This window comes from Chiloscyllium plagiosum, unplaced genomic scaffold (genome assembly GCF_037043375.1).
Source record: "Chiloscyllium plagiosum isolate Xiang-an unplaced genomic scaffold, Cpla_swu_hap1 HiC_scaffold_39, whole genome shotgun sequence".
Lineage (NCBI taxonomy): Eukaryota > Metazoa > Chordata > Chondrichthyes > Orectolobiformes > Hemiscylliidae > Chiloscyllium > Chiloscyllium plagiosum.
Window position 1 is genome coordinate 44,404,093 of NW_028270177.1, and position 6,313 is coordinate 44,410,405.

Here is a 6,313-nt window from a genome sequence, read left to right on the forward strand (position 1 = left end):
GCGGGATGTGGACGAGATGCGTTGGAGGGCATCTTTAACTACGTGGGAAGGGAAATTGCGGTCTCTAAAGAAGGAGGCCATCTGGTGTGTTCTGTGGTGGAACTGGTCCTCCTGGGAGCAGATACGGTGGAGGCGGAGGAATTGGGAATACGGGATGGCATTTTTGCAAGAGGTAGGGTGGGAAGAGGTGTAATCCAGGTAGCTGTGGGAGTCGGTGGGTTTGTAGAAAATGTCAGTGTCAAGTCGGTCATCACTGATGGAGATGGAGAGGTCCAGGAGGGGGAGGGAGGTGTCAGAGATGGTCCAGGTAAATTTAAGGTCAGGGTGGAATGTGTTGGTGAAGTTGATGAATTGCTCAACCTCCTCGCGGGAGCACGAGGTGGCGCCAATGCAGTCATCAACGTAGCGGAGGAAGAGGTGGGGAGTGGTGCAGGTGTAATTACGGAAGATCGAATGTTCTACGTAGCCAACAAAGAGACAGGCATAGCTGGGGCCCATACGTGTTCCCATGACTACCCCTTTGGTCTGGAGGAAGTGGGAGGATTCAAAGGAGAAATTGTTAAGGGTGAGGACCAGTTCGGCCAAACGAATGAGAGTGTCGGTGGAAGGGTACTGTTGGGGATGTCGGGAGAGGAAAAAAACGGAGGGCTTGGAGGCCCTGGTCATGGCGGATGGAGGTTTAGAGGGATTGGATATCCATGGTGAAGATGAGGCGTTGGGGGCCGGGGAAACAGAAGTCTTGGAGGAGGTGGAGGGCGTGGGTGGTGTCTCGAACGTATGTGGGGAGTTCCTGGACTGGGGGGATAGGACAGTGTCATGGTAGGTAGAGATGAGTTCAGTGGGGCAGGAGCATGCTGAGACAATGGGTCGGCCGGGGTGGTCAGGCTTGTGGATCTTGGGAAAGAGGTAGAACCGGGCAATGCAAGGTTCCCGGACTATGAGGTTGGGAGCTGTGGGTGGGAGATCTCCTGAGGTGTTGAGGTTCTGTATGGTCTGGGAGATGATGGTTTGGTGGTGGGGGGTGGGGTCATGGTCAAGGGGGCAGTAGAAAGACGTGTCCTCGAGTTGGCGTTTGGCTTCAGCGGTGGAGAGGTCAGTGCGCCAGACTACCACTGCGCCCCCTTTATCTGCTGCCGAAATGGTGAGGTTGGGATTGGAGCAGAGGGATTGCAGGGCTCCGCGTTGTGAGGGTGAGTGGTTGGAGTGGGGGAGGGGGGTAGACAGGTTGAGGCGGTTAATCCCTGGCGGCAGTTGGAAATGAAGAGGTCGAGGGCAGGTAATAGGCCAGCGTGGGGTGTCCAGGTGGATGGAGTGTGTTGAAGGTGGGCGAAGGGGTCCTCGGAAGGTGGGCAGGAGTCCTGATTGTGAAAGTAAGCTCAGAGACGGAGGCAACGGAAGAATTGTTTGACGTCACGGCGTGTATTAAATTCATTGATGCGTGGACAGAGGGGGATGAAGGTGAGGCCTTTGCTGAGAACTGATCGTTTGTCCTCAGTGAGGGGAAGGTCTGGAGGGATGGTGAAAACTCGGCAGGGCTGGGAGCTGGTGTGGGTGTGGAGCTGCGAGTGGGGGTGGAGCCTGTAAATGGAGTGGGGGGAATGGAGGTGGAGTCATGAGCAGGGTTCCACCCCCATTCCCCCCACACTGACGTCATCATCCTAGGAAAAATACTTCCATTGTCTACCTTTCTAATCCTCTGATCACCTTGTATGTCTCTATCAAATCCCCTCTAGCCTTATTCTTGCCAATGAGAAGAGTTTCAAGTCTCTCAGCCTTTCCTCACAAGACCTTCTGTCCAGACCAGGCAACGTTCTGGTAAATCTCCTCTGCACCTTTTACAATGTTTCCAGATCCTTCCGGAAATATGGGCACCAGAACTGAACACAATATTCCAAGTGTGGCTGCACCAGCGTTTTGTATAATTGCAGTATGGTATTTCAACTTCGGAACTCAATCCCTCCATGAATGAAACCTAACACACCATATGCCTTCTTAACAGCACTATCAATCTAGGTGGCAACTTTCAGGGATCTATGTACATGGACTCAATGATCCCTCTGCACACCACACTACCAAGAATTTTTCCATTGACCCAGTATTCAGCCTTCCTGTTATTCTTCTCAAAGTGCATCACCTCACATTTAGTTGCATTGAACTCTATTTGCCACCTCTCAGCCCAATTCTGCAGTTTATCCAAGTCCCCTTGCAACCTGTAACATTCTTCCACACTGTCCAATACTACACTGACTTTACTGTCGTCTGCAAATTTCCTAATCCATTCACGTATACCTGCAGTCGTCCCAAAACAGATCCTGGTGGCACGTGACTAGTAACTGGACTCCAGGCTGAATATTTTCCATCAACCACCACTTGCTGCCTTCTTTCAGAAAGCAAGTTTCTAATCCAAACTGCTAAATCACTCTCAATTCTATGCCTCTGCATTTTCTCCACAGCCTACCATATGGAACCTTGTCAAAGACTTTACTTTTGTTCATGTGTACCACGTCAAATGCCCTACCCTAATCTACAAGCTTGGTGACCTTCTCAAAAAACTCCATGAGGTTTGTGAGACATGACCTGCCCTTGACAAAACCAAATTGACTATCTGAAATCAAATTGATGTTTGCCAGATGATTATAAATCTTATCTCTTATAATCGTTTCCAAAACCTTTCCTACAACAGAAGTAAGGCTCACTGGTCTATAATTACCTGGGTCATCTCTACTGCCCTTCTTGAACAAGGCCACAACATTTGCAATTTTCCAGTGCTCTGGTACCAAATCTACAGACAATGACAACTCAAATATCCAAGCCAAAGGCTATGCTACCTTCTCCCTAGCTTCCCAGAGAATCCTCGGATAAATCCCATCCAGCCCAGAGGACTTGTCTATTTTCACTCCTTCCAGCATTGATAACACCTGTTCATAACTAACCTTGATAATTTCTAGTCTAATATCTCATACCTCATTCTCCTCCTCTACAATATTCTCCTTTTCCTGAGTGAAAACCGATGAGAAATGTTAATTTAGCATCTCTCCGATCTCCTCAGGGTCAACACTCATCTTCCTATTCTGTCTGTGATTGGCCCTATTCCTACACTAATCATCTTTTTATTCCTCACATACCTATAGAAAGCTTTAGGGTTCTCTTTTATTCTATTTGTTAAAGACTGCTCGTGTCCTCTCTTTGCTCTTTTTAACTCTCTCTTTAAATCCTTCTTATCTGATCTGTAATTCTCCATCGCCTCATCTGAACCATCTTGCCTCATCAACACCTAAGCCTCCTTCTTCTTTGTAACAAGAGATGCAGTTTCTGCAGTAAACCAAGGTTCCCTTACCTTATCACTTCCTCCTGCCTGACAGGGACATACCTATCAAGGACACGCAATATCTGTTCCTTAAACCAGCTCCACATTTCCATTGTCTGCATCCCCTGCATTTTTCTACCCCATTCTGTGCATCTAATTCTTGCCTAATAGCATTATAATTGCCCTTGCTCCATCAATAACTCTTGACCTGTGGCATGTACTTATTCCTTTCTATCGCTAAACTAAACTTAACTGAATTATGGTCACTCTCTCAAGTGCTCACCTACAACTAAATCAAACACCTAGGACCAGATCCAATGTGGCCTCCCCTCTTGTCGGCCCTTCAACATACTGTGTCAGGAAACACTCCTGTACACATTGGATAAAAACTGATTCATCCAACGTATTAGAGTTATAGCATTTCCAGTCAATTTTGGGGAAGTTAAAGTCCCCCATAATGACCACCCTGTTACTTTCACTCGTATCCAGAATAATTTTGTTAATCCTCTCTTCCACGTCCCTGGAACTCTGTGGAGGCCTATAAAAAAAAGCTCCAAGCAGTGTGACCTCTCCTTTTCTGTTTCTAACCTCAGCCCACACTACCTCAGGAGACTAGTCCTCATCAAAAGTTCTCTCAGCCACCGTTATACTCTCCTCGACTAACGTGACATGCATGGACCTATTGTAGTGCTTCAAACTCCATGAGGCAGACAACTCAGTCTGGAACCTCCTCTCTCCTTAAGACCTTATGCACTGCCTGTGCTCCTCCATTTCCTCTTTGCATGTTCCCTTTCCAACCCACCCCACCTGCTTCACTCCATGAATGGTGCTGTCAAGGGCAGAAGTCTGTGGAATACCCTCCCTAACCTTCTCTATCCTCCTTTAAGATGTATTTTAAAATCGTTCTCTTTAATCAACGTTTTGATCATCCATGAAGCACCTTAGGAGGTTTGCCATTGTGAAAGATTCCATACAATGCAAATGGTTGTTATTGCTGTACATTAGGAGAAACAGGAATGATGCATTCAAAATTCTAACAAGAAAGTCACTGACAGGTGTAGTGTGCAGGCCACCAAATAATATCACATTGGGATGGGCAATAAACAAAGAAATAACTATTGCCTGTAAAAATGGTACGGCTATTACCATGGGTGATTTTAATCTACATGTAGATTGATCAAACCAGCTCAGTCAGGGTAGCCTTGAGTTTATTAAGTGTATCCATGATAGTTTTCTTAAACAGTATGAAATGGAACTGACAAGAGAGCAATCTATCCAGGATCTGGCCCTGTGCAATGAGACAGGAATAATTAATGACCTCAGAGTTAGGGATCCTCTGGAAAGAAGTGATCACTGTATGGTTGAATTTAGAATACATATGGAGAGTGTGAAGATAAAATCTTCTACCTGGGTCCTGTGCTTCAACACAGGGAACTACAATAGAATGAGGGAGAACCTGGGTAAAGTAGACTGGAAACAAAGATTTTATGGTGGGACAATTGATGAGCAGTGGAAAATTTTCAAAGGCACTTTACAAAGTGCTCAGCAATGCTATATTCCAGTGAAAAGGAAGGACTGTAAGAAAAGGCATACTCTGCGAAGGGTATCGAAGGAAAGCGATCAAATTGAAAGAGAAGGCATGCAAAGTGGCCAAAACCAGCCTGACACTAGAACTGGGAAAACTTTAAAGGTCAACAGAAAGCCACAGAAGAGCTATAAAGAAACGTAAGATAGAACATGAGAAAAATAAACTAGCACAGACTATAAAGACAGATAGCAACATTTTATATTGAATGAGAAAAGAGTGGCTAAAGTAAATGTTGATCCTTTGGAAAATGAGAAGGAACATTTAATTATGGGATATCACAGTGGAGGAAACAAATGTCTTGCCAATAATTAGCAAAGAGACAAAGATAGGTGAGGATTTGGAAACTATCATTATTACGGAACAGCTAGTGTTGGACTGTTGGAGTTGATTGAGCTAATGACAGAAAAGTCTTCTGACCCTGATGGAATGCATCCCAGGGTACTAAAGGAGATGCCAGGAGAAATAGCAAATGCACTGGCAGTAATTTTCCGAAATTCACTGGACTCTGTGGCAGTCCCAGCAGATTGGAAAGCAGCAAAAGTGATGCCACGTTTTTAAAAAGGAGGTGGACAAAAGGTGGGGAATTATACACAAGTTATCTTATTCTCTGTAGTGGGAAAGATGCTTGGGTCTATTATCAAGGAAGAAATAGCAGGGAATCTTAATAGAAATTGTCCCATTGGACAGACAGAGCATGGGTTCATGTAGGGCAGGTCATGCTTCACAAATCTTTTGGAATTCTATGAAGACATTTCGAGCAAGGTGGACAACGGGGACCCAGTGTACCCGGATTTCCAAAAGGCCTTCAACAATTGCTGTGCAAGAGGCTGTTGCATAATATAAAGGTGCATGGCATTAGGAGTAGAGTATTAGCATGGATAGAAGATTGGTTGACTAACGGGAAGCAAAGTGTGGGGATAAGTGAGTACTATTCTGTCTGGCAATCAGTGACTAATAGTGTACCTCAGGGATCAGTGTTGGGACTGCGATTATTTAGAATTGATACAGATGATTTGGAGTTGGTGACCACATGTAGGGTGTCAAAGTTTGCATATGACACTAAGATGAGTAGCAGAACAAAGTGTGCGGAGGACTGTGAAACTTTGCAGAGGAACATAAATATATTGAGTGAGTAGGCAATGGTCTGGCATTTGGAATAGAATGTTCATAAATGTAAAGTCCTACTGTTTGGTTGGTTGGATTATTACATGATTTTTAAAAAGTTGCATCATTTGCTATGCAGGGGCATCTGAGTAACCTTCTGCATGAAGGTTGGTCACCAGGTACAACAATCAATTCAGAAAGCAAATGGAATTTTGGCCTTCATTGCTGAAGGGATTGTGTTTAAAAGCAGAGGTTATGTTCCAGCTGTATTGGGTGCTGGTGAGGCCACACCTAGAGTACTGCATGCAGTTTCT